Here is a 25634-nt window from a genome sequence, read left to right as displayed (position 1 = left end):
GGAAAAAGTAGGAATCCAATTTCTCTGAATACTTCAGGAAGAAGAAAATTAAACACAGTTCCATAAGTGATATTGACAGAGAAGCAAAGCTTCAGTGGGGTTTTTTTGTTTGTGTTTGTTTGTTTGTTTGTTTTTACTTTGCTTTCCTAACAGTTAAGAAATATACTTAAAATTTTAAAGCTTTGACTTGTTTGCAAAATGGAATTTATTTTGGGAAAATACAAATAGAAGCCTGTTTCTTTGTCTTGCAAGAGTAAAGTATACGTAGACGAACGAAGATGTATTCATGGAGGGAGTTAAGTGCATGACTAATCTAAAATGAGTCAGAGCCTACATCATGAGCATCATCATACGAAGCTTTCCACATTACTGAATGCACTTTCTTGGTGTTGTCTATGCATCAAGCTTCTCCTGATTCCGCTACTGGTAGCTCCAGCAACATCTGAAACCACAGCCTTCCTACATCCAAAGCAAAGGAAATGAAAGTGATGAGCAGTGCTGCAACTTTCCCTGTCATTATTGTAATTCTTTCCCAACAATAAATTTTCACGTTGTTTAATTGTAAGCCATGCTTATCATTATTGTCTCAATTTTCTCAGCAAAGCATCTGGAGATAGACACTAACGTTATTACTTTGGTAATAATTGTGTTAAATAACTGCAGAAAAGCAATAGCACATAACCATTTATTATTATAGTTCTATTGCTATTGCACTCTAGTCTGTTGTATAACAACATAAAAGAACTTGACAGTGAAAATACCCAGGTGAAAAAAGAGTTGCTAAAACTAAAAGAATCATTAATAGAGTAAAGATTTAATAAATATACTTTTATTGTTCCTTTTTTATTTTATTTTATAAATAGTTTGCTATTCAGTGATACACGCAGGGAAGAAAAGCCAATTAGAAACCAAAAACATGATGAAAATAGAATTTACAAAGTAACTAAAAAATGTGAGAGGGAAAAAAAGAAGAAAAAAATAGAAGTTTGGACAAAAAGGCTATTACAGATCATTGTTCAAACTTTAGAGTTCGTGCAACATCAGAGGAAAAATCATTGTCTCATCCTGATAACTGTAGAAACAATCTCTGCAGCTGCTGCTGCTGGTTGCACTCTGCAGCTGATTTCCATAAGAGTACCTTTCCCAAAAGATTAGGAAAATTGTTACTCTGCTACAGCAAACAGGCTCACAATACTAAAATGCTCATTACACCACTAACAACATATTTTCAATATTAAGCCCTCGCAAAGCAAACCTAGCATAAAGACTCACTTTTATTTATTAGCGGGGTGCAGTTTTCCTTCTGTGCAGGAAGCCTCAGAAGGGTTTCACCTGAGCAGAGCCAAGGGAAGAGACATCAAGCAGGTGTGGGGCAAGTTGGTGAGTTTGGAGCAAATGCAGGACAGAGTGAGAGAGGGAGGGGCAGTAGTGGGTGCTAATCAGGGCAGGTTGGGCACACACGGGAGGGGCAGCTCCCAGCACAGCTCGGCAGAGCCCTGAGGCCAGCTGGTCACTTTTGGGGTTTGCTCTCCTAGCTGGAGGAGGAGCTCTGTGGAAGCTTGGGGTTTTATTTTGGGTTTTTTTGATGGGGTCTACTACGTTCTGAAAACAAATGGAGCAAAGTAGCAGCTTTCCTCAGGAAAACAGACAGATGATGTAGTTACAGATCATCAGTGTGCTGTGGAGACAGCTGCAAAGTGAGGAGAATCGCAACTAGCAGAGAAGAAAAGAGAGAAATTTAGAAAAGGAATTGGAAGACATATGCACCAGATTCTGCTCATTAAAGGACTGTAAAAATAGGTGTTTGTGATGAACGGGGAAGAAAACCCAAACCCTCAATAAGCCTTCATGCTCCCTCCCATAAAGTCAGCTAAAAACACCAGGGATACACACCTTGTGGCCTAGCAGACGATGTCTTGTGAGCAGCAAAGTACTTCCAAGGTGTGGAGCAGAAGACCAAAGAGAACCTTGATGATTCTGGTCCTTGGTAAGTGTGGGCCTGGCTGATAAATGAAAGTGCTTTATTAGGCTTAATAATATGAATTCTGGAGAATCTTAGAGGGGGGGTTGCATCTTCCCTTATTTTACCATCTTCCCTTACTAGTCGTGGCAGAGGGGAAGATACCGCTTTTCCAAACTGCAGAAGGTCTTAAAAAAATATGCTGACAAGTAAGGCATGCCTAGTACAAATGGCTCAGGACAGGAGCATTCTGAACATGTTTTTGGCTTTGTGCAGTCTGAGGCAGGTGATGGAGATTTGTACTGAAATGCTGGGCATGGCAAAGAGGGAAAAGGAGTGTGGTGAGAAAGGTAAGGTGCTCTTAAGTTGTGCTTTCTGCCATAGTGTAGTAACTGTTTGCAAGGTTCTGTTAAGCCAACAATTGTTTTGGAAGTAGCAAAGCAACTGTAAATGAGAAGCAGCATAGGCAGATGTTCTGTCTGGTGAATTACAGAAACTCCTTGTGTCTGCAACTGGCTGGCTCCTCTGTGTAGTGCTCTTGGAATAATAAATATAGCTGTGAATGAGTGATGTGAGGACAGTCCTTCCCCAGCTGGGCAGCTCTAAGGAACAGTCCCCTTCTCCCAGATTAGCATGCTCTGAGCCTTTACAAGTAGATGAAGCATGAGGAGCCTTGCTGCTGTTGCTTCATTCTTCAAGTACGCTTCTTACCGTGCTTTTACTCTTGCATGCATGAAGCTGTACCCTGTAACATTCACCCTTCTTCCCATCTGAAACCTACTCTAGTCCATTTTTTCTCTTTTTGCTTAACTCTTTCTCCTATATCTTTTAGGTGTTCATACATTTTGATGTCTTTCTCCTTGAGCCCTTTCTCGTATTACTCTTCATTTCTGTTTCAGCCTCTCTTGATTCCATCTGTGTGATTTCCCTTTTACTCCCATTTTCCCACATCTCATCTTCTTGTCTTACCTCATTCTGTTCTTATTATGTATCTCCCAATGAGAATTGTTAAGGTGAGAAGAAAAAGAATGACATGCTTTACTAGGTCCCTTCTTAAGGTCTCCTAATTACTAGCAAACCAGTGGTTCTTGCTGGTAGAAATTACCAAATCTTGCTTTCTCCTGAGATTCACTTGAAATTCACTTATGTATGAAATGGTTTATGTAGACTGGTTTACAACATAGTCACACCTAAGCAAAGAAATCTGTTTGAAAGCTTGCAAGAAGCTAGTGTTTTTAACAGGAAGTGATGGTTTTGGTGGGCAGAATTTCCAGCTGCGGGTATTCATACGGAAACTTCAGAATAAGTAGATGTCTCAGTCTGATAAAAGCCACTTGGCCAACAAATATTTGCCTGTTGGGAGAAAGGCTGAAGGGTGGGCAAAATCCTGAGACAGTGTGAATTAGAAAGCTAACTGTAAACTGCATACTTTTTAAAAGGCAGCTAAGTGATGAAATTAAATACCAATTCATAGTTATGTCTATGACTTTGGAAGTTATTAAAAAACAACTGGTAGGCACAGAAAGCTGGGTCACACCAATTAGTCTTCTATGAGAAATCTTGCTTCAGACTCTTTAAAAAGAAAAATCAACTTTCCAAAGGCATTGGAACACTTCTGTAAGTGTCAGATGAGAAGTGAAAGAGACATTTCTTTATATGTTCTTTTTTGATGATTTTAAAAGATGAACTTTCTTCTTCTGTCTCCTCTTTTCCACTAATTATTGCCAACCATAATACTGGTTCTTGTAATCCTATTTTAAATGACACACTATAGAACTCTAACCTATAACATAGAAACACTATCTTTTTCAGAAATATTACTTAATCATCAATACTTTAAAACTTTCATTTAAAGTAGTGGTGAGCTGATTGTTATGGTTTTGTTGTTGGTTTTTGTTGTTTTCTTTTTTAACAAGTAGGGGAAGGGAAAGAGCTTGCAGGGGTGGTTTCTGTGAGAAGCTGCCAGAATCTTCCCCTGTATCTCATAGAGCCAATGCTAATCAGCTCTCTCTGTTGAGAGAGGGGTGAGAATATAATCAAGAAACAGCTGTGCAGAAGAAGGGATGGGAGGGGCTCCAGGAACCAGAGCAGAGATTCCTCTGCAGCCTGTGGGCAAGGCCATGGTGAGACAGCTGTGCCCCTGCAGCCCATGGAGGTTAAGGGTGGAGCAGAGATCCTTCCACCCTTGTAGCCGATGGTGGAACCCCCACCAGAGCAGGGGGATGCCTGAAGGAGTCTGTTACTCTGTGGGAAACTCATGCTGGAGCAGGCTTTTGGCAAACCTTTGCACCTGTGGAAGGAACCCCCACTGGAGCAGGCTTCTGGCAGGACCTGTGACATGCTGGGGGACTTATGTTGGACCCTTCTTCCTGAAGGACTGCACTCGACAGAAGAGACATATGCTGGAGCAGTTCCTGAAGAACTGCAGCCTATAGGGAGAATTTAGGTTGGAGTAGTTCATGGAGGATTGTCTCCCATGGGAGGGACCCCACAGTGGGGTAGGGAAAGAGTGTGAGGAGTCCCCCCCTTGAGGAGAATGGAGTGAGAGAGATAATGCATGATCTCATCTCTTCCCATGAGACCTTCATTCTATTTTTGGTCCTGTCCGTGTGAGGAAGTAAGTGATGGAGCAGCTTTGGTGGGCACCTGGCATCCAGCCTGTGTCAACCCACCACAGGCACTTCAATGGCTCCTTACTTTGGGACTGAACAGGTTCCTTTCATTTACAGTGTTTGAAGTCTTGTTCTCTGAAGATTCTTTCTGGAGTACTGGTTAAAACATTAAACCCCAGTAAAAAACAAGCAATAAACTCAGTCCTTACTGTAATTCATGCACTCTCAGATGAATTAGCAGATGAATACACAGTAGGTGTGGTTCAGGGGAGAGCGAGAGGGGGAAAAAAGGAAGGGGAGTGAACTGTGTTGTGATATATTATGATATATTTACTGGTGTAGGTGATTTCTAGTTTTCATTTTACCACATTCTAAAAAAAATAAATAAATAAAACCAACCAGACAAGGTGTCCTCCCTCCAAAAAATGAAAAGACCTCAGCCCAATGAACACCCCAACACAAAATAATAATATTGATACCACTCAGTGGAAGGTAGTGTGGGTATGCGTGTCCAGGTTTCAGTTCCTGCATCTTGATGGTTCTGTGCAGTGATGATATTGCATAATGATAATACATCTGCCTTAGTGGTGTGATGGGCATGCAGTAATATAAGCTTTGTCCCTGAAGTGCAGGATTTGTTAGGTCAGGTACAGTTCTGTACTGAGATTTTTGTGCTAATATATGACTTGGGAGTCAATAAACTTCAGGACATCACTTCTCTGCAGTTTGCTGCATAGCAAGCATATTATAAATGCTTGCTAATCCAAGCCTGTTTCTGGATAGTGGTTTGCTTCAAATATTTGTGGTTTTCTGTCCAGTTTACTTGGTTTTGTTTGTTCAGTTTTAGTTGTTTCAGCTTACCAATGTGTATATTTTCAGAAATATACAACTTTATCCAGTCATTTCAGGTTCTTGCTGTCTCTGTCTTTGAGCTTTTGTGAATGAAATGTGACTGAGGGACTGTATTAAATGACTAGATGTAAAATATGATTGAAGCACAAGGCTTGTATTGAGTCAGAAATATTGAGTGAAGTTTTCAGTGTCCTATCACAAAGGAATGTACTGTTGCTGATATAGATGTGATAAATTGCCTGTGAATAATAAAAATTTTCACCTCTTTATGATTCACTGTATAAAAACTGATTTCTATAGGACTCTTTCAATGACTCTTATCTGCTTTTATTACTGCTTTTTTGATATAGTTCATCCTTAAATGTTCCTTAAAGCAGTATTTTTTCTGCGTTTGTTCTTAAGTGTGCTCCTGCAATTGTTATGGGAAGGGATCTCCCAATAGTATTAAATATCTCTTCAGACTAAATGTGAATTAATATAGCATTTATTAACAGCTTTGGATTGATATGAATGTACCTATTCTTATTCTGCATGATTTTGTGTGTATGTTTTTATAGCAAGTTATGCTCACGTGTTAAATAGTTTGCTGATCAAAAGGTACTGGGCTATCAAGCTCCTGCCAGTAGCAGACTTGAAGAAAGGAACTGGTTATTCTGTGGGTAATTCCTGTCTTTTACAGTGTGTTTCAACCTTGTCAGAACAGAATACTGTGTGCACTTTGGTATCTTGAGCCCTGTCAGCCCTTTATAATTACTAGTCACTGGCAGACACTTTTTCCTGCTCCAGTTTCTCTTATGCTGTCTCTCCCTAGCACAGGGAGCTGAAACAGCGGGGTTTTGTAGCGCTACTACATTTAAGCTAAAGTGGAAGGTGTACTTGGCAGGTAGGATGTTTCTCAATATGATCACTTGCTGTAATCTGAAGATTTACATCTTCTCTGGGTGAGAAAATTCTGGCTGCTCATGTGGCTGTTGTGGGATTAGTTTAATTCCAGGCCTGTTAAAATAAGATAAAATGAGAATACTTTTTAATTAGATTTCAATTCCAAGCCCGTTAAAATAAGATAAAATGAGAATACTTTTTAATTAGATTCCAAATGGACAAGTTAGTTAAAAGGCTAATAAAACGTAAAAATCAATAAATAGTTTTGCTGTAGTCGGGATGATGTTCTTTTGAAAGTCCCCCCATATCTTCAGGAGGCCCTGACAGCAAGGGACAGTGACAAGTGTCAATCAGTTTTCCTCTTCTCATAGATATGTTCAGTCTTTTCACTTCAACTTCTTTCTTTCTGTTTGTTTCTATTTTGGAAATAATCTGGCCATTTAATTAGAATAAACATTGCTTCAGTCTCTTACAAACGCTATGTATCTGTCTAGAGCAGTGCATCATTTCCATTTGCCTTGCCATTTGCTGCATCTGTACCAGCACATGCAGGTCTCACACTGCAGTCAGCATTCCACATAATGTGGTATGTGAGCAAACTGTGATATAACTGTTCAAAAAGAATAAAATGTAGCTCATTACTTGACTGGATATGCTAATAATTAATTGCTGATACCTGATCTCCTCTTTCTTCAAAGCAGACAGACCTCCAGTAGTCACACAGTTTCTGTTGCACCTTGTCATTAGTTGTGAAAAGCAATTATTTTGGAGGACGTGGATTTTAAAAATGAGAGTAAATTCTTTCAGTTCAGACTGTCATTTCCCATAGTTTGATTTGCATTTCTTACTCCATGAAATGTGAGTTTCCTTTATTTTGGAGGAAAAGGACCAATTTTTTTTTTTTAGAGTGGTTTGTGTGGTTTTTTACTTTGTTTTCATTGCTAGTAAGTTACAGTGATCAAATATAGAGGTCTGCTGCACCGTACGATGCATACAGTTTGGATTTTTACATAGTATAAAAAAAGAGTAAATTCTTACTCTGAAGTTATATATTTGATTTTGTTTTTAAATGTTATTTTTTGGTTATGCTTTTACCTTGGCTTCCACCTGACTACAGCCATTCACATATGCTTATTTAATTTAAAAAACAACAGAAAGGAAGAAAACACCAAAGAAACAAAATACGCTGATGACTACCTTTTCTCTTTAAACAGAAAGTTCTATAAAGTTTATGAAAAATAATTCAAAAAATGAAGTAAATAGAGCACTTTTGATTTAACAGATTTTGATCAGATATCCTCAACCTATCAACAAACTTTTCAATGAGTTTACTGTTCTGTTTGGTTTTGGTTTGTTTTTTTTCCTAAAAGAGAAAGGAAAAATGTAGTATTAAGTCTGCATTGTGAAAAAATAGTAACTACTGGATGGTAAAAAAAATTAATTTACAGCCCTATGATCTATCTATCTTTTAAACATAGCAGCTTAGAAAAAATTTGCTTACATGAGTGATCTAGGGGTTTTACCCTCCAATGTATTTGGAGATTATAGAAATTATATTCATCATTATATAAACCCTTAGATGTAATGTCAAAAAAACCTGATAATTTTATCTGCAATCCCAAAATCTATGTAGAGATCCTGATGTTTAGTCAAGATTTTATTGTAGCTAAGCTTAGTTTTGTCCCTCTGTTTGCTTGATGATTAGTTCAGTCACCTACAGGTGGAACTGAATTTGTGCCTCTGGTCAACGGGTCAGTAATGTTGAAATTGCCTTTAAACTTTGCACTTCAGTTAATACTGCCCTTGATGTAAAACTCAAAATTTCTCTGTGAAGGGAAAATAGGAGTCCAGATGTGGTCTCAGGGCAACTGGTGTGTGTATGTGTGTGTGTATATATATATGTATGTATATGTATATGTTTTCAGAGGTACAGACAAGTGGTCTTTGATAGCCTCAGAGAGCAAACCACAACTTCCATGTCTCAGTCAAAGGGTTTGGGAGGGGAGAGAAGGCAAACTGGAGATGTACTAATACTATTAATTTTACAAAGTTTTAAAATAGTGCGTTACAGGTTAGGAGTAGTGGGGTTTGGGGATTTCTTTTTACAGCTCTACACAGAATTGTCATTCTTCTTCAGAGTTGTGCTATGTAATGACAAAATGGCCCATGTGATTATCTGAACTGCACACCCTGAGTGGCTGCCACATGAAGTCTCAGGAGCGAGACTGAGTTCACGCTGAGCTTTGAGAAAATCTTCATTGCCATTCATGGGTGGCAGTCCTCTAGTACTTGCAATTTTTTTATCATTATTTTAAAGATTGTCTAGTCATTTTATTAGACTGTGAGGGAATAAAGCAGCGTGGCACACATTCTGGTTTCCTAATCCTAGTTTAACCATTATCCTACTTTACCATCTATATCATTTATCAGGCCCTTCTTTCACATGGGGACAGTCACAAGGGTGATTGATATATAATTATATATATAATTATATATATAATTATATAAACTATATTATTTAAAAATATATTATATTAAATAAGAACTAAAATTTTAAATATTATACATATATAATATTTTATCACATATAATATTTTAATTAATATTTTTATCAATGGAAGTAGGAAATGCGAGAAACCAAAGAATTCTGTTCCAGGTATTGCGAATATCATAGAGAACTAAGGCTGTCCTTTCTTAACTCACACATTGAATTAAATCTGGTTCTTGACTCCCAACAGTAATTGTATCTGTTAAGTGAGACTGTAAAAAGCAAACAAACAGAACCACTCAGCTTTGAGACAGAAATTGTTTATCTTACATTCTGGTATACCAGCATGTTTAAATTGTCCAAGTTTTATGATGTGAGTGAATATTACTGAGTAATACTGGAAAAAAACATGTATGATGTGACTTGTTACATAGTCTGTGTTTTTCAACCTGTACAAAAAATAAAAGATGACTTCATGACTCCTGTGTTTAAGAAGATTATTTTTGCATAATATTAGCATTTAAAATCAACAATATTTGCTATCACTTTGGAATTTATTGCTAGCTTTTCTTTTAGTGAAAAATATATAAGAAAGTAGAAGGGTTTTATTTCATTACTTCATTGCTGAGCAGTTTATGGCTTTTATTTCATCTTATTATACAACTTTCCTGACACTTGCCCAAAGTTCTGCTGCTCTAAACTTGGTTGCCATCTTTTATCCAAAGGTCTCCTGGAATAATTTACTTTTTCCCCATTTTGATTTGGCGACCACATGAAATGAAACCTGCAGTTCTACCTTAAATACTTTCTTGATAAAACTGCAAATAAAGTTTCTGTTGAAGGATAACTGTGTCTACTGTTTAGTATTAAATTACAAGTTTTATGTAATATAAAATATATAAAATGCTGGTAGGATGTTAAAATATAATTCTACTTAAAGAATCATAGAATTTGCCAATGGAGAAGGTGGAAATAGAACACTAATTGAAACTAAGGTGTTTTTATGAGGGAAAATATATATTTATTTTGAAATATCATTATAATTTGGAGTGGCAATTTGTTATTTTTATATTGCTTCTGCAGTTGTAGGATCTCAATAGCTAAGGGTACATGGGACATGTATTATTCATTCTACTGTGGCATGTAAGAACTCACATTAAGAATTCAGAGATAACTTCTAATTTAGAAAGCATCTGTGGACTTAACTACTTTCATGAATCCTAAAGACCTGACATTGTCAATATGTAATACAATTGATTTTTTGTTTTTGTTGTTGTTATTTCATTTACTAGAAATTTGTATTTCTGTGTATGGAAGGGAAAATACAAGCAGGATTACCTGTAAGATTGAACAAATCATATGAGAAATGTTTTTTTTTATTTGGCTTTCTGTTTGTTTGTTTCTTCTGTTGGAAACTCCCTTTTAATGTCAAAAGTAGAATATATTATATATCATAAAATAGTAGGAAACTATTTTTATGCTATTTAATCACTTGCTGTAGCTGATATGAAAATGAGCATTGGCAATGTGATCAGATTTAATTTTTTTCTCAGATCTGATACATTTGATAAATCCCTTGGAATAAGTGATAATCTGGAGATACTACTATCTCAGTTTCAATGTATTAAAAAGTCAGAAGAATTATATCTGGTGCATCTCTTTAGTATTTGGTCCTATTTATTTTGTCAGTTATAAGTGCAAGTGTCCACATAGCAGTAATTTTTGTCTGCTGCTGGAGTATTAGAACATATTAGTGCTTACTTTTCATTCCATTAGGTTTTGGTTTCTGCATGTTCTGAACATTTTTCTGTGGTCCCAAGGCAGAATTTGTTAGCTCATTCTGTGACATTCAGACATCAATTCCACTTGTCCTGTATTTGTGATGCTTAATTTGTGTGGGGAGGGGAAGGGAGAGAGACATAGACCTTATTGTGGGTATATTTCTTATTTACAGTATGAAAAAATTCTTAGTAGCTTTTGCAATTCAAAGTTTATCCTATATTAAATTAATATATTTATGTTGTTTTGGCTTCTTAACAGGCAATAACTTCAAACTATAGCTTCATGCCTTCATTGAGACCATAGATTCTACTGCCAGGAAGTAACAGTAAGTGCTTAGGTGTTATAATTTCTTTTTAATGAAGAAGTTTTCTTTTAAATGTTTGATGTTTACTTTAAATGTGTTGCAAGAAGCTGTTATGACCACCCACTATACTGCCAGTGCTGAAATATGCAAGTAGGTTCTCTCAGTGGATTTGGTGGCACTTGCTCAGAATATTTAGGTATTTCACAAGAAGCAAAACCCAACTGGAGAAAAGGCTTCTGTTTCAGTTGGCTATAGTTTGCAGTGCTTGCATTGAATGGGCATTGTTGTGTTGACGAAAAATTTTTTGAAGTTATTAAAATTATTAGAAACTGAAGTAGAAGAGTTACTATAACTTTAAAGAGAGTTTTATTCTATTTTAATGGATAACAGGAGACCAGAAAAGCAGAAAATTAATGTTTAGACAGAGAATGAGTCAGTGTTCTGAAAGACTGAACAAAGGTACAAAAGTAGTTCACAAAAGTCTGTTTTTAGGTTATTGCTTTGGCTTTTTGCAGCCAGGGTTAAAAATAAGTGGCTGTATGCCATCAACAATAATTTTAAAAAGTACTTAATTGTTTTTCATAAAGACCCTGTTCTTCTTAACAGCTTTTAACAGTCTCCATGCAAAACAACACAGCTGAAAATTGCTGTCTACATTAAGGCTTTATGTCCTTTGTAAATTAATTTTTATCACACACCTGTTGTAAGATTGAATATAAAAGTAAATTTATATCAGTTGCTGTGTTTATTAACAAGGGATTGATTTAGGAAAGTTATGTCTTTTATTAGCTTCCAGTTTGCCTTCACTTTACATCAGAATAAGGGTTGTTGGAGGGAGACAGGCGGTCTTGCACTTGGAAGCAGAGTGTGCTGCTGCTGGAGGGCTTTTATGACCTCAGGACATCATCGCCTGGGGCAATGTCTGATCAAGATCAGAAGAGAAAACCCTGTAGCATTTCAAGGGATCTGTAACAATCAGGACTGTTACAAAGCTGTGTTAAGACTAGTTTTGGTTATTTGTTTTTGAATGTAGTATTAAGTCCCCACCTCTTTTCCTACATTCATCTCTAACTGTAACTTATCAAAAACAATTATACAGCCTTCCACCTCTACAAGCTGTGGTAAAATGAATTGAGATCTAATTGAATCCTTTAAGAAAGAGATATGCTGAGTATTCTTAAATCAACTTACCTCCAGTGATTTTGGTGTATGCACAAGGTGACGCAAATGTTGAATCACATTTTCACTATTCTTTTAAGTAAAGGGGGAAAGTTAGTGATCTTGAAGGGAGAATCAGCTTTAATTTGAAATATGAGGATCTTGGTCCGGGTAGGATGCAGCATTTTAGGAAAAGCTTTATAACTTTTCCTTGGTCAATTTCTTTTTATAGGGCTTGTTTTTTAGAGGTTTTATTTACTGCTAGTGGCCTGTTACACTTGAAAGTAGCAGACTACTGTTGAAGGATTCTGTATAAACATTTAACATACATGCAAACTGCATCCCTCTGGATCAAAAAATTCTTTAAATTTCTTTCTGATGACAGTCTTTTCTATGAGGAAAAATGGTTGCTTTTCATCACATGATGCTATTTTTGAAATATGCTGAAGGTGCTTGGGTTTGTGGTTTTAGGTTTTGGGATATTTTTTAATTGAAATGAGATTGGGGTAGAGGAACAGTTCTTTGTCTTTCAAAGAAAATTTCAGATTTGATTTCTAGACAAATTATTAGAAAGAATTAGATTTTCATTTTAAAGCTTTGTGGTAAACTGTCTTGTTGCTTTGGTTTTATTTTTCCTTGATGTCTGCCTTTATTTTAATTGGTCAATCTCTTTGTCCCCACTTGCTGTGATATTATTGGACAAACATGTAACATTTGCTCTTAAACTAAGCAGTGAAAAAATTTCAAAAAAGGTAATATAAGCTAGAAGTAGATATATTTTGTTCCAGCAGAGGGGCAGAAGAATTTTGAACCTTCACAGTAGTTGATTAAGAGACAGTATTTGCTTGCAAAGAAAGATCCATTTTCTGCTTATTCACTTTAAGTTCTGTCAGTTGGATAAAATGGGAGGATTTCATTGCTATCCTAAATATAATACTGAAATGTTTGTTTGACTACCAGTAAATTATTAGCTAAAAAAAAAAAATCCTATTAGGCAATAATATTTTTGGTGGCTTTTCAGGAATGTATTCCAACATCCAACGCATAGTGCAAAATAATAGACAGTGAATAAATAATGAAGCTATTCTTTCCACTTCTTTTACCAATTCTGCTTATACCTAGAGGCCCATGTGTACTTATCCTGAAAGCTCAGCTATTCTAACACATGTTTTTTAAAAAGCCCTTTTGAGAATTGCTCCACTGATTAGGCATAAGTTATATTTATGTTCTCTTTGTCCAGCTATATTTCTTGCTTTTGTAGAAATACCCTGTAGCTTAAAGGAGATGAGGAGGGCATCTCCACAGATGACCATTCTTATGCATACTCATTGTTTCACTGGAGAAGGCTTAGTACTAGATGGGATATTGCATTTTTAATATGTTACAAAAAACTAAATAGTTGGTTTTGATTGAAGTAATAGCCTTATATTAAAATATGAAGGGAAAGCAGTAGACTATAATGTAATCTAAGTCTGTAAAACTCAATTAGATTAGGTGCCTTTTTGGAAGTTTGATCAGTAAAAGACCTAAAAAAAAGAAAATTTTTTAATAAGCAAAATAATTCTGGAAAGGGAAACATTGAAGTTCAGAATTTGAATAGATACATCCCTTAAAAGGATACAATTTATCATTACTTCAATATGTTAGTAAAATTAATTAATAATATTTTTTATTTCTTCTTGCATCTTCTGTGTTTTGAAGTTTATCCATTCTGATAATTCTAATAGCTGTTATTTCTGGGTTTTTTGGTTTTTTTTGATACGTCCACTTCTCAATTCTGTTCGTCAAAGTGTGGGCCTTTTTGTTTTATTTGCTGATCCTGAGTCAGAGGATGGGGAAATAACTTTTGTGGGATTTTTGTTTGTTTGTTTGTTTCATGGTACTGATTTGTTTACCAATAAGAAATTACAAAGATTATTTGAAGGATGAAGAGCTACTGATATGAAAGTAATGGCATTGACATGAATGTGCTTCTTTACATCTCTAAAACATTAGAAAGCTGAATAATCCATTAGATCTTTTCAGAGTGCTTTTTTCCTCTGTCTTCCAGAGTAACCCATGTGTTGTGCTTGTACAGTTCAAAAGCCTGTTGATACAGGTAGACCTAGAGTGCAGGAACCCAAGTCCTTAATTAAAATGCTGCTATATTTAAATAAAAACTTCCTCAATTAAAGTAAATTAAGTAATTTTTGAGACCCCTTTCTTATTTTACTTTCAGATATAAAGTAATTGGTGTACTCTAATTCACATAGATGACAGTTTTGTAAAGCAGTAACTGAAAAAGAGCCTGTCATGCTATTAAACCAGATGAGCTTTGAGACAAGTGTGTGATGCTTGTGGATTTGGTGAGTTTAGCCCTTTTTTGCATAAAGAAACATTGTTGGTATGTAATCAAAGTGATGATGACTGTCTGGGAAACATACTTGCAAGGGTTACTTCCACAAATGAGTCATAAGTAAAAGTTCTTCATCCAGCACGGAACACATTAAACTAGAAGAACAAACAAAAAACTTGTTGGTAGATCAAAGAAAATACAAAGCATAAAAGATACTCTTAGAAGATGAGTTGGTCTAAATATCAGAATTGTAGTAATATATTTCTTTCTTATTCTCCTCTGGTTTATCACTTTCATGTATACCTTGATTATTTTACCTGCTGGCATAGTTCCCTTCAAAAAGCTGCTCATTTGCTGCAACTTTAATGGGATAGAGAGCAAAGTGTTAGCAGTCTTAGGAGAACTGAGTTCATGTTCTAATGGGAATAAAAGTTTTAACCAATTCTGTTGTACTTTGTTCAGCTAACTCTAGCAAAGTAAATCAAACTTTGAGGACTGCATCAGGCATGTATAAAAGATCCTTGTGTATACCTGTCTGTCCATCTAGAGGTAGATAGACAAGGCATGCGATAGCTGCAGAAAGTGAGATAATACCTTCCTGTCTACTGGGACTGTATTTTTACAAATCATTCACAACATAAATTCTTGTATGATGGCTAACTTAAAATATTTCAGCTGTAGGTGCTTCTAGTTTATGTAGTGACCATCTATGGCCTGAAGGCTGAATTAGATTTGTAGACCGTTCTGACTTTTTTCTTCTTTGCTTTAAAATGAGCTTCTTTCAAATAGTGAATGAGGTGAATTGTCCTTGCAGCTCGTTCTTCTGTCAGCCTTTTTCACTTTTTATTTGGCTGAAAGAAGGTCCTCTCTACCAGCACAATAGTCCACCATGTAAACACTTCCCTATCTTTTCATGTTCTGATGATAGACATGTTTAACTAGTGATGCAGCTGCTTTCTGCATGTGACTTGAGCTAGCTTCCAGCCCCTTGGTTAGGGACAAATACCCTGTGTAAGAGAACAATTTACCCTGTAAGTAAACAAATAAGCTTTGGTTATTGCAGCTGCCCTTCTGGTTGCATATGAGATGAGGGCTCAGGCTTGAAGTTTAAATGTGTTTCTGAGGGTCTCTGTGTCCAAGTCTTAGCTAAAGCTGAGCAGCTGGTCACTCTACTAACAAGGGAACCTTTTCCTAATTAAGGAAAATGTGATGTTCTGTCACAGGGAAATCTGTGGCAAATACACTGAAATGAAGTATAGTAATTTGGCTTTTTATCTTCAAATAAGATGGAATTAAGCTACTAAAGAGCTCATCTATAGCAATAAAAGGAATCTTGATTGGTGACTTAGAGCTGTAGTAGAGATATAGTAGGAGGAAAAAGCACTGGTCCCTAAATAAGGTATGTAAATAATAATGAAGTTGTATTTTGAATGTTCTTACTCATAGTTTTATACATACAAGCAATTTGATATTACAAATCAGCCTGTTCTGGTCTTGCATAGAATGTCTTCCTGTTGTCACAGAAAGAAAGACTGGAATCTATAAATCATTGGCAGTTTTCAAAAAACATTGTTTTGGGAAGGGCTACATGTTGTACCAACAAAGTCACTGCTGGCTGCAAAACTGAATGGGACACAAATGTATTGCATTCATAATATTAGCTATAAAATTTGAAATTAATATCAGTTTCTGCTTGTGTTACCATGTGCTGATTAGCATAAAAGAAACTTTGCCCTAAGAGCTGTGAGGTAATTAACACAAAATTCAAACCTAGAAAACATTTCCAAATCAGAAAAGGCTCTAAATGAAAATGGCTGTTGGGAAACACTGAGGCAAGAATGATATATATTTTCTGATATCTACTTGCCAGGCATCTACTTTAGGCCAAATTGCAGGGAGGGAGAGAAGATAATTTGCTGGGCAAGGCAGACCTTTGATTCACTGCACATGACTATTACCACAGTTTTTGTCAGATTGCCGTAGTAAAAATGCATTTAAAATGCTGCTTCCCTTCTGGAAGCCCTTGGTTGTAGAGTGACAATTTTGGGAAATATGCTGCAGTGTGTTAGTTGTCATTTCTAATGCTCAGCTATTAGCCACAATGTTGAGTTAGATTATCAGATTTGATCTCTTCAGATCATCTGACAATGCTGTCCCTAAAGCATCCCAGTAGTTAGATGTAAAACTGTCTACACGTTTCCAACCTTTTTCAGAGTCAGGAATATTTTTGCGACCTTAATCTAGTGGAGTGTATTTTACCTTTTAGCATGTGTCAGATGGATGGAGAAGTGTATGAAGTCAGGGGATCAGAAAAGATAGTTGGCTTTTGATGATTTGTAGCACAAAGCGTGAGATGCAAAGCACAAAATAGTATCTGCCTGAACTTGGTCTGTGCCAAGGTCCATAACTTCACTAGGAAGAACACATAGTCACTGGCTGCTGATTGATTGATTGATTGATTGAATTGAAAAACTAGCCCAATAGCTAGACTTCTTAGAAACTGTTTGTAACTTTCTCCAGTGTTAGTAGCAGGACTGCTTATGAAGCCTTCAGGTGTGGGGGACATTCTTGTTCATAGTATGTCATTTTAAAGGTAACCTCAGCAAATATCCAGTATGCAGTTCAATGATTAGCATTAAATATAGCATTTTCCAAAAGAAATCAGTCTAATGCTGCATCAGCATTTCAAGTGTCCTAATGATTACTAGTGCCTCAGAGGGGAGAATAAAGTTTGGAGGAGGTAATTAGAATGACCTTACATTACCGAGCTGGAGAGAGGTACTGGATTTTGTCCACAAGTAATGGAGTTTTTCATAAGATGCTGCTTATCAACAGCTTGTGCATGCAGATATCAATGAAAGTTAATGTGAATACCTACACGTGAATGTAAATTGCAAACGAAGTATGCCTTATATTTTCCAAAAACATTACAGTTTTAGCTGAGCTAATTTAAGAAGTATTTTTCCTTATTCTTATAAATGTTTTTTTTAGCAAACTAAAAATTACTTCTAGACTATTCCTTAATTACTGGTATGTTTTTATATTGACAGGGGTTTTTACCAGGCAACCTACCTGCCTGGTAAATACAATGTTTGGGTATACACTGCAGCACTCTGTGTTTAGTGTAATGATGGTTCATAATTTACCTGAAAACTTACTCAGAGGCTAGATATTAGGTTATTTTTAAAATATGTTACTTATCAATACACATAATCTCTAAATGTTTGTTTCTTTGCAATTTAGTTTTAAAGCGAAGAATTGTGTTTTAAGACAAATATTAGAAAAGTGAAATACAGAATGCTGAGAGTCATTTGAAACACATATAGAGGAAGTGCAGTTTGTGCTGAACATCAAGTTGTGTTTTGTTTTTCCACTATTTCTGCCACTGCTCCTTACTGTAGTTATGGTAAATAGGCTGAACTCACTGTAAGATGGTCTACTTAGAATAATCTGGGTTGTCTTTTAGCAGCCTTGGAATGCTTTAACTTGTGCGACTGCATAATTACTGTATCAACTTTGGAAGTGAGAGATCATCAATGCACTGGCTATTACATGCTTTTATAGCACAGTTGTTTAGATCCATGTACTTTCAATATTTTGTACGTTGCCTAAAAAGCTCTTTCTGAGGTGATGGAGATTCATGTATAGCGCATAACTTTAAAATGCTATACCAGTGAGTAGAAAAACAAACCAACTCCAAATGCCAAAGAACAGGAGTTACCAAGAACATAAAGCACCTTCAGGGAGGGAAAAGCTAATTGTCAAGTAGAGAGCAAAAGGCCTCAAGAGACAAAGATACTGCTAAAGATAACATTTGTACCTCAAGTATGGAATTCTGTGGAGGATTTATGTGAAAAGCCGATAATTGAGGCACAGTTAAGTTTCCCTGCTTATCAAAACATTACACTGGAAAGATTTCTTTGCTGTTTGAGGATGACGACCAGTTGTAATGTCCAAGTTTAACTAAGTTCCACTGATGCAATTAAAAACCAAATATACCCTAGGTTCTTTGCCTAACAAACTAAGCTAAATATGAAACCTACTAAAATATGAGATCCCTGTCACATGGTGATTTTATCCTGTGATGCTAGACTTTACAGGGAAGGGAGCAGATTAAAAAACAGGTAGATTTTCTTTTGCAAATATTGACAAAATGTCTCATTTTGACAGTTTCTGATTTTACGCTAAATGAAATGTTAACTTGAAATTTGTCATCCGGTTTAGAAGATTTAAGGACTTACTGGAAAAAAAATTCCAAATAAACATACCCCACATACTGTAGAATTAAATATGTCACTTTCAGATAAAGTGAGAAGTAATATGTGGGTATTTGAACTCTTACAAGTTCCATTGCACATCCACTGGAGTTATGGCACAAGATTAATAAGTGCATCCTTTTTTAATATTGTTTGAGACATATGAGGATTTTCAATAATCATTTTACTTGACTCTACTTTGAAACATGTCTTGAAAAGTTGCATATTCAAACAGGCATGAGAAGAAATATTTTCCAGAACAATTCAAAACTACATTTAGATGAGAAAATGAAGTGGTATAATATAGTTTGGTTTTGTTTCTCATGGGAGTATTTTTTTTTTTTCTATATCAGTTGAAGTGTTCTGGGAATCTAAGGTTAACTATATACACCACTAGAAATGATTCAAGAAGCAATGAGGCACATATTCATAAATAATTGCTGTCACAGTTTTAAATTATTTCTCAAAAATTCCCCTAAGAGTTATATTGCTCTTCACAGTTCTAATGTTGAAGTGATCCTTTCTATGGAAAAATTTATAAGTATAGATAAACTAGACTTTCCCTTTCTATTTCTGGTTTGTTTCAGATACAAGATTTTAACTCTTTTTTAATTGTCTCAAAAGATTACAAGCTTGCATGACAAAAAAAAAAAAAGGTATTAGAATTTATTACTTTGTATAGTATCTTAGTTTTCTCTTTCTTACATTTGTTCTCGCTTCTTTCTTATGTGCAGTAAAGCCTGAAAAAATGTGACCTATAGGTGGATGAGGAGGGGGGAAGTGCTAATTCTAGGATTCTGCAAGTTCTTTCTGAAGGCTGTAAGAGATACAGTAAGAACTGGCAAATAAAAAACTCCCCATGAACTGAAAAAGCATCATATCCAAGCAATTTTGCAGAAGAGTCTGTGTAAAGAAGCTACATAAAGAATCATAGCTTTTTTAGCAGAGACTAGCTTTCTGTTCCAACAAATCAATTCTTTTCTCTGGTCACAGCTGTCTAATGGCTAGAGTTGGATGTGGCAGATTATTTTGAAAAGGAAAAATATTTATAAAGTTTGATTCAGCCTCTCTCACTGTGTAGCAGCTCAACCACTGATCTTCCATCCATCACAGTTCAGAAGTCACTGTGGTCTTTGGTTTCTCCAGTTCACTTTTTTACTTCAGATTATACTGCTCAGATTGCAACTTGGGGGATATTACTCCAAGACTTATGGGGGATCTCTCAACCCAACCCAGAGGTTTCCTCTTCTACTTAAACCTTTCAGCTTTGCAGCAGCCCTGTTGCTTGAGAACCTCTGGGATTTACAGAAGGATAATCTTCCCTGTAACAGAAATTGTATGGAAAAAAAAAAAACACAGGATATGAAAAAAATCAGTATTTCATGTCCAGTAATCAGGCTTTTCAGGAGTTCTCTCCTCTGAAACCAAAGCAGACTCAACATACTGGAAATCAATTATTACACATGCTAGAATAGTTTTTTTGAAAACATATACAGAGCTTGCAGGATCAACCAAAGATTGCTTGGATGCTTTGCAAGCCAAGCCATCACTGAATAGATGGTACAGATCTTCAGATTACTTCCTTAACATGTAAATGGACTTAAAAACTGATCCCACAGAATTTGACTAAAATATGTTTTGTCTTAAGCTTGTTAAAGTAAGAACACATAAGTAGGACCGTGGAGGTGTTACTAGATTCCAAGTAGTCAAAGTGAGAACAGTCTACATCCAAATTACTGAGCTGTCATGTTAAATGAAGCTGAATATTTTTAAGTGATTCCCATGCTGATTGTTAAAAAAGACACAGACTCTGCATTACCAAACAGGCCTCATTACTTTTCAAAATTAAGGGAACAATAAGACCTAATTGTTGGAATTTAGCTGTGCAGAAAGTGTATGAGGCTGATTCTCTTTTTCTGTCAATAGAATAACTTCTGTATAAACCTCTGCTAAAGAGCATTTTTAATGCTTTTCATATATTCAGTTGTTCATAATTTCATTAGTCATTAATCTATGTGGATTTGGTAGATGCAGTATGTAAAAACATAAATTTTTGCAAAATACAACTTGTAAGTACTTCATTGATTGTTCTTTTTGAGAAGGAACTAAATAGTTAATAACTTTTACAAGTCTTTAAGTATGCAGGTAAAATAGGCTCACTACATAGAGTTGAATGCAGCCCTTTCCATCTTACAACTGTTGTGCCTGACTTTCTGCAGAGCAGCTTTTACATTTAAGGATTTTCTCAATGTGAAGACTGAGTCTGAAAATAATGAATTTGAGTGAAGTGACCCAAGCATGGAAAACATTATAATATAGGAGGGTTGCTAGATGTGTATACTTGTTCATGCAGGTTGCATCAGACTTCTGCTAATAAGAAGAGAATAGGGGTCACTTGCTGTAACAAAATAAAACTCTTCTGTACCATGTATCATTGACAAGAGGAAGGGGGACAGGGAGAAGACTTAATCAAATTGAAAAAAAATTAAATTTAAATTAAGTTATCTGAAGTTATGCTAAACAGAGGTCTGCCTAAACATCTGTGGTAATGGGTATTTCCATCTAATATGAAGTGATCTAGACATAGAACTTCATTTCCTAAAAGTGTTGTTCTTGTTACTGCTGGTCTTGGTGTTTGCAGTATTTCAAATGCAGTTTTGTGAAGGCTTTTTCTTTCTTTTTTTTCTGCCCAATTCTTCATTTTTCCCAGCCAGATATAATAAATATTGATTCACCTTGAAGATAAGTATATAATAGTAATCTGATTTTAGAGACTTGGATCTATATGTACCACTGTGGATGCAGTGATAGCCTAATGAGCTGCAGCATTTAGCCTGCTGTAGTGGATGTTGGGGATGTGCCTGAGAGGTTTCTGTTGGACAGAAAAATGAATTTCAGAATACATTTGGTCAGAAATGTCTGATAAGTTTGAACTAGCACCGTTCTTGTTATGCTGTGAAACTAATGGTGTTTGATTTGGTTCTTGTGCTTTGCTATCAGTCTTACATTGAGTAAATCACTTCCACTCTGTTTGGCTCTGTAAAACACTAATACTGTCTATTTCCTTTGAACTCTGATAAGTTGAGGCAATACAAGGTTTTCTATGAACCATCAAGTTCTCTCTGGATCTTTTGTTATGAAACTACCCTTTCCCTACTTTGTTATATGCAACCTGTTCTTTTAGGGTGCTCTGAGGATGTTCCCAAAAGTGTTCCTTGTCAGAAGTGCTGCATGGCAATACTTGAATTCAACCTGAAGTTCTCAAAATGCAAGGAAAGGTGTTCTGTGGGTGTTTTTTGGTTTTTTTTAATACAATGGCAAGCAGGGGCTTTGCCTCAGGGGGAATTAATTGTTCTGGGAACTTGCATGGTGTTAGTATCACGGGGAATACTAGTAATTGTTCACAAAGCAGATGTGATTTTGGGGAGTGTTTCAGCCACCAGAACAGATATTAGCATCAAATAAGGACAGCAACTTAAATGGGAGCCTTTACATGTGTTGGAGAACAAAATGGTCACATTGCAATTGGGATGACGTCCAAATTTTTTTTTTCATGTGCAAAATTTATTGTATTAAGAAACTGCTCTTACTTTATTGTTGCTTTGTACCAGGGTTCCCCCACCATGTATGTGCAGAAAGACATATGCAAAAATGTGCTTATTCCAAATTTAATATTCAAGTCCTCTCTTTGGGATAATGTAATCTTGTTTTGCTGCAAAACTTCAGTCCCCAAAAAATAGAAAATTAATTTTACACCTAGAAAATACCAAATTTAGTTTCTTGTTGTGATATTACTCATTATTCCCTTAATCTATGATTCTCAGATGAATTATGGTTCATTTTAATAATAGGAACATAGACTGAAGGAAGGTCTTGGGATGGCTGGGACTTGACTTAATCTGTTTTGGTACTGATTTAAAGCCCATGTATGCTACCTGAAATATAATCAAATTACTCGCGAGATCTCTGCTCCTACCCTTTGAGAGCATTTGTACTTTTGAAATGAAGTGATATAAAGCATAAGCATTTCTTTTGAGTACATGCAAGATAAGCTTATTCACAGCTTCATGTGTGAATCTTTGGAATTTTAGAAAGAATTCTCAGGGCCAGCTGTAGGGTCCGTGACATTCAAAAAGGAAGGGGTATTTTCCTTTTTGATAAAGCACACCAGTATTTAATGTAGGGAAAAGCAACTGTTTCATGAGGTGTAATAAATGTTCATTTGTTTACCATTTTGTTAGCCTCAATTTCTGCACAGCTAAATACCAGGGTAAATTAGATTTGTTGCTATAGCTCAGGAAAACCAAGCAGTAAAACAATTATATATACACTCTGTGAAATATATACCTATGAAATTGCCTGCAATGTGCTTTCTGTTAGCAGAAATTAAGAGCCACAAGAAGTAAGTTATTGCTCATATTTGAGCCTTGGCTTTCTATGAGATTTGGTCTCGGTGGATGGCAGGCAGAAAAAAATGGCTCACCTGAGCAAGCCACAGCTCAGCCCCGTCCTCCAGCTGGGTGGGATAAGCTGTTCCAAGGCCACAGTTGAAGAGCAGACTGAATCTGGCTTTAGGGCTTCCTCTTCTAATCAAGAATGTTGCAGCTACATGACGGTAAGCAATGATCCGGTACAAACATATTCTGCTACCTCAACAGTTTTCTGGGAATTTTGACAACTCAACATTATTGTCAGGCTTTATGCCAGATTGACTATTATCTGTTCTAATACAGCTTCATGTAGCCAGGGCAGAGCATAAAGCTATCACAGAGGCTGTATTGTCTGCACCATCTAATTTGAGAGGAAAATGCGGTTTTGTTCTCATGCCTGATACAAATCAAATCTGTATTGCAGTGCACAGCTTCAGTATTAATGGTTATGGAACTATAGCTTGAGAAGACACTTTTTTGACTGTTATTTCCTGGCTAGCAGTAGGATGAACATATATCTTTGCAAAAGACCTTCAGCACTTCAGGCACATGCATACGTACATGGTATAAAAGCATAAGGGAATAACACAAACATTCTGGGAATCTCAGTGGGACAGAGAGTGGTGTCTTAGGCTCATTATAATTAATTCCCTTCTAACCTGTGCTTTCCCTGTATTCATCACACCACTCCACTTTACATACATGTCATATGCATAAAGTTACAAAAGAGATGGGCATACATAAGAATGAAAATATGGTCATTAATTTTGGTAGAGTTTAGGAATTAATATTCTGGAACTGTTGGGATCCTCTGTTACTAATGAACTATTGGGAAAGGGCAACTTTTATGTTGTAAACGAATATTTTTTATATCAATGCAGCATGAAAATACTTGGATAATACCATGAAAATCAGTACATAGAAAATTCTTTCCTTTGGCTGTGATTTATTCTGCTTGATCTAAAGGACAGTATGCTTTCCCTTCTGTTTACACTCCATTTGTTTCTCCTTGTATTGCAGACAACATTACAGCTGTAATGCAGTGCTGTGCTTTCTGTCTGAAGTGATACATACCTGTATAACATGTCAGGCTGAGAAATTTTTAAAACATTAAATTGAGTCAAACATTAACTGCCTAGTTTTTCTCTGGTGGTGATGAAATTTACAGTGCAATGTAAATTACTGAATGGTAAAGACTTTTGCTTCAGAATTTGTATAAAAAGGAGGTAATAGTAATGACTGACCAAATCTTGCAAATAGGATTTGTTGGGGCAAATATGGTGTGTGGCCATGAGTTCAGCAGCCTTTAGAAATATGCCATGGAAAATGCAAATAAAATCTAGATTTATAATTTCTCTTGAGGACCACATCATAGTAGGCAGTGATGTCCAGATTTTGGAGATGGTGAAGAGCTTTATTTTCTCCATCTCTCCCTAGCAATTCTTAGCCATCATATATGCTTTCAGCTTTAACACCACCCTATCCCCATGCCCTCCCCTTTTTTCCTTTTTTTCTTTTTTCTTTTTTCTTTTTTCTTTTTTCTTTTTTCTTTTTCTTTTTTTTTTTCAAGAAAAGGCCTCAGAATTAAATCTGGTCTCTGATGTAATTTTTCCACTTTTTCCTTTCCTCTGCGCATAACCATGGTTTATTTGCAATTTAATCTTTTACTTTCCATGGTTCAGTTTATTCTAATTTGGGGGACAGGAATCTAAGAATGGCAGCAAATGGGCAACTGGACAGTTATGAGACCTTCTGAATGGCCAATGGAAATTATAGAGACTGATTGCTGCAGGTTTCTAGCAGTCATTTTCCTTATCTTGGTGTTCTTGCCTTGAATTCTCCTAGATTGAAACAGGAACAACACATCTAAATACTGTAAAGTGATAAGCAGGTGTAAAATGCACTTGCGCACCCATGCGAGTGTGTAGTTCATGTGTATATATAAATTTATTTTCCTCCCTTGTTTGGGACTCCATTGCTATTATTCTGTATGTGCTTTAGCACTGGTAATCATGCAAATTGTAAAATCACTGAACTTTTTTCTCACACCACCTAATTTATTTAGTTCTTATTTATAATAATAAATACAAGCTGCATTCTGCTTGACTAATTTTAACCAAAATTCATATATTATGCATTACAATGTATTGGCAGAAAAAGAAAACAGTTCATACTTTTATGTGACAGGTCTAGCTATTTTCAGTCAGTTACAGGTTGGAAGGATGTCTGTATCCCTTCTATGTATTTGGAATCAAAACTATTTTGTTTTCACTGAAAGGCACAAGATTAGTACATGTATTTCTGATTTCCCTAGTGTATTTTGTGAAGTGCCAATTACACAGAATTACAGACTGTTCTAGGTTGGAAGAGACCCGTGGAGTCCAACTCAAGGGCATGGCCTGTAAAAGGTTTTACTCCACCTTAGCCTGAGCATTAGCCTGAGCACTGTGGTCTGACCAACTAAGCTAATCTCAGGATGAAAGCAAGAGTCATCTTGAAAATTGATGGTGTTAAGATTTCATGATGAAGTATGGGAGCTTCCAGAAACTGTGCTGTATGTAAAGTTGAGTGTAAC

The 25634-nt window shown here is 36.0% G+C and overlaps 1 protein-coding gene across 1 annotated transcript in view; it reads left to right on the top strand.

Annotated features, from left to right (window-relative positions):
* TENM3 (teneurin transmembrane protein 3) overlaps window positions 1-25634 on the top strand; it is a 1292929-nt gene that overhangs the window by 309446 nt on the left and 957849 nt on the right. The window contains exon 5 of the mRNA XM_063402168.1: window positions 10835-10901. The gene's annotated coding sequence lies outside the window, so the exon portion shown is untranslated. The remainder of the gene's footprint in view (window positions 1-10834; window positions 10902-25634) is intronic.

The sequence above is a fragment of the Prinia subflava genome, chromosome 7 (assembly GCF_021018805.1).
Source record: "Prinia subflava isolate CZ2003 ecotype Zambia chromosome 7, Cam_Psub_1.2, whole genome shotgun sequence".
Classification (NCBI taxonomy): Eukaryota; Metazoa; Chordata; class Aves; order Passeriformes; family Cisticolidae; genus Prinia; species Prinia subflava.
Note: the sequence above shows the minus strand (reverse complement) of the source record. Positions and strands in the feature narration are given on the sequence as shown.